The sequence below is a fragment of the Silene latifolia genome, chromosome 9, assembly GCF_048544455.1.
Source record: "Silene latifolia isolate original U9 population chromosome 9, ASM4854445v1, whole genome shotgun sequence".
In the NCBI taxonomy this organism is placed as follows: domain Eukaryota; kingdom Viridiplantae; phylum Streptophyta; class Magnoliopsida; order Caryophyllales; family Caryophyllaceae; genus Silene; species Silene latifolia.
In genome coordinates, this window is record NC_133534.1 from 180,140,408 (window position 1) to 180,144,379 (window position 3,972).

The window sequence follows — 3,972 nt, forward strand, 5'->3', positions numbered from 1 at the left end:
CCAAATAAATAGGACTGTTACCATCTCGGTTTCCCGAGGTAGTGATTAACAAAGTACAACAATTCCAAAGTACTTTAAATTAAAACTTTAACGATTACATGTTTATTACAAATTTAATCAACTAAAACTTAATATAAAATATTTACAACTCGCAGCGGAAATAAATAAAGTGATATAAATTGTTCTATGTGATCTAGACTTCAACTATGGTCCAAGTCGAGCTCTCTTCCCAATGCTCCCAAGTCAGCTAACTCCAAACCTGCTATTTAAATCTGCTCCCCATTTAACCGGAAATATTAAATGGTTCACCACAGGATGCCATCAATTAAAGCAGGCATCAATTTTATTTTGACACAGAAGCAAACACGTCAACCAATGGTTGAGTAGGAATAACCAACATCAAGACAAAGTGAAATGATACGATTTATAATGCCAAAACAACTGAGCTCATCACCCGAAACACCCATTCATCCCGCCAATCCCTGGCCCGGGGTATTCATCATTCCAACCGAAGTTGAAGTATTCATCATCCCAACCAAAGTTGAGGTATTCACCATCCCAACCGAAGTTGAGGTATTCATTTATACACCATGCCAATTATAAAAACCATCTCAGACACGAGCTGAGGTATCCAATGCAAACGAAATTCCAATATAAATAATCAATAATAAACAATCCAACGATATATAATCCACATCCATTAATCCATCCAATTTCACAATACTTTTATAAATTCCACAAACGAACAAAGACAAGACGAGTTGAGTAGTTATCCTACTTGGCAAGCAAGCACTCCAATTACGCAATCCAAATAAATAAAGCAAATCCAAATCCGATTATAATTCTTCACAACTTCCGTCGCCTATATAATAATAACAATTACAACAATTATAATTACTAACTTTATTTATTTATTTATTCCTTTTATTTAATTATCCAAATTAATTATTTATTATAATTATTAAAGGTTTATGATAACTAAAAACCCGATTTAACTACGAACCCGACTCACCCGAGCTAATTAAATAATTAAAACCCGTCACACTACAAACACATACCACCTTAACATGGTTTATAAACCATGGCCAACACCTCTCTTAAAAACAACCAAACCCGACACCACAAACCACCACAGCCACCACCCAACCTCGACACCCCTAGCCTGCAACCCCACGCATCCAACTCGCCCTTAACCACCAGCTAAACCACCACCAACAACCCACAAACCCACGCCCTACCACACGACACCAACCGTAACACTCACCTGACACACCCACAAAACCCCTCCCAAAACACCACCTAACGCCACCTATGCTGCCGTATACAACCACCAACCAACTCACCCATCCACGCTCGACAAAAGCCATCAAAAATCACCCTAACCCAGACCTCCTACAACAACCAAAACTCCCTCCAAAAACCCGCTGCCCAAACACGTCCTCCTCCCCTGTTTTCGCCACCACCGCCGCAAACAGCCACCTGCCACCATTCCGCCACCACCAATATGACCGACCACCTTCCCTTATCACAACCCCCCTATACCCAGGTCAAGTCGAGGTCAATTACGGGTTCAATTACTCATTCTAATCACCCACAACCAAACCCGTATAACCCCCTGACCAGCCACTTTTAGCCGCCCTAAACACCACCCTACCACGGTCAATGACGGTCAACAATGGTCAGGTTAGAAAATTGGCAGTCCAATGTCGCTATAGGTCCAATTCCCGAGTCCTATGGTGGTCTATATAAGTCATACTATCGTTCTAAAGATGCTTGCATGAAAAGAATATAAATTGATTTAAGATGAATAATTACCTCGAGTTGATTAATTGATTTATGTTAATTCCTTCTTCTTCCGTCTCCTAAGGCTCCTTCTTTTAATTTATGAATTATTTCTCAGATTTAAGGTGGTATTTATAGTGTAAGATTTAGAGAATACGAGGCCAATTAGGAAACCATGTAACTTTCCTTATTCTAATTAGTAGTAGGAATTGTCATTATAATTAAATCATTATTATTTATCATATACTATTAATCCTATCACAACTATAATTTCCTCATATAATATTTACAATTTTATTATTATTATTATTATTATTATAATTATAATTACCTTTATATAATATTATTCCCATATTATTTATTATTAATTCCCGATTACACTCGTACCAACTTAATAGATTTCGGTCCAAACAACAATGGCACACGACCCAATGCTAAATATTAGCTAAACCCAATTCCCGACTTGTATTATTAATCTATTATGTAATTAACAGCTTATTATAATTACTATTAGAAATGTCTTTTAATTAATTATTAAATTACATAAATTATCTCCACAATTTATATTTAAAATACGGAGTATTACAGTCTTCCCCCCTTAAAATGAACTTCGTCCCGAAGTTCGCCCATAACTACTACAAAAACACTTATAAAATTTCTCATAACGACTACCATCCAACACAATTATCCATTTATGATTATCACCCGTATCAATCATATCACAAGTTATACAAATAATAACTCAAAATATTTGTACTATTACATTCCTTCCCCCTAAAAATAAACTTCGTCCTCGAAGTTCGGAATAACAAACAATAGGAACAACCAAACCATTGTTGTAACGTCACCAAAACATGAAACACACATTGTAATATAAGACAATTATTATTTCCAACACAATACGCATTAATGGCTAAATGAATAACAAAATCTTTGATTTAGTTCTAAATAGCAAAACCACAACATACAGTATACTCGAACTAACTTTATTTAAACTCAACTACTTTACTTAACTACCGATGAATACGTTGCCAAGATAAATAACAATCTATAACAAAATACAGACAATTGTTTAGTCTTTTCTTAATAATGATATCTAACTTAAACATGGATGCAATTATCGTGAACATATATATGGCTTAAGGCAACACATTCCGCATATCACTAGACATGTTATTCTACCTCACATAATTGACAACATCAAACATAATATTCAAGAGATCAAAAACAAAACTTGTTATACATTTTACATGTTATAACTTCTAACAATCTTCAAGGCTAGGAAAACATGTTATCACTCCTAACAATCATTAATATATAATAGCATAACTACTTATTGAGAACATATACTTTTTAGAAAAATAAAGAAAGTTAATAAACCATTAGAAAAAGAATCAAGTCAAAAATTCAAAGGATTAATTTATAATGCATTTTACAAGATACTTGGTCGAAACAGAAATTTTACAGCAACTTGTCAGAAACTTAGGTCAACTTGTAAAAATCACCATAAATTGTCAAAATATTTTCTTAAAACGTGGCTTACCAATTTAGAAACATACATGAGTCTATTAAACAGTGGCGTTGGAATTATAACAATTAATTACGTAGTTTTTAAATGGCAAATTTTACAAAAACATGGCGCGAAAACATCACTGTACAGAAATATTTCGACTACTGTCCACTAAAATATTTATTTCTCCTAAACCGTATATTATTTGAACATGAGACCAGTGGCATATGAAAGTTAACTCACAAGGGTATCACACATAAAAATGTCGGGCAATAATTTTAAACCAACAGTAAATGACAGCCAAAACAATTAAGGATAAAATGTCGAGAAATCAACCAAAATCACATTCTTCACAATTTCACGCAATAATTAATACTTTAAATGCTTAATCATATTCACACCCTCCACATACATGCCAACACTCTTTCCCCATATCATCATGCTTAAAACAACGCTTTAAAATCATATCACATTCCGATCACCTTGAAAGCAAAGTTATGTCCCCGTACCCACAATCATCAACGAAATCAATATTCAAACAAGGCAACCAAAAACTCCTAAGACAAATAAACAATATTCATTTTAAAATTCCCCATACTGTAACATCTCTCAAGGTAACCGGTTCGAAACTGGAAGGGCCAGAAGTTTGGTGTGAGGGGGCCCCTAACTCATCCCAAGCC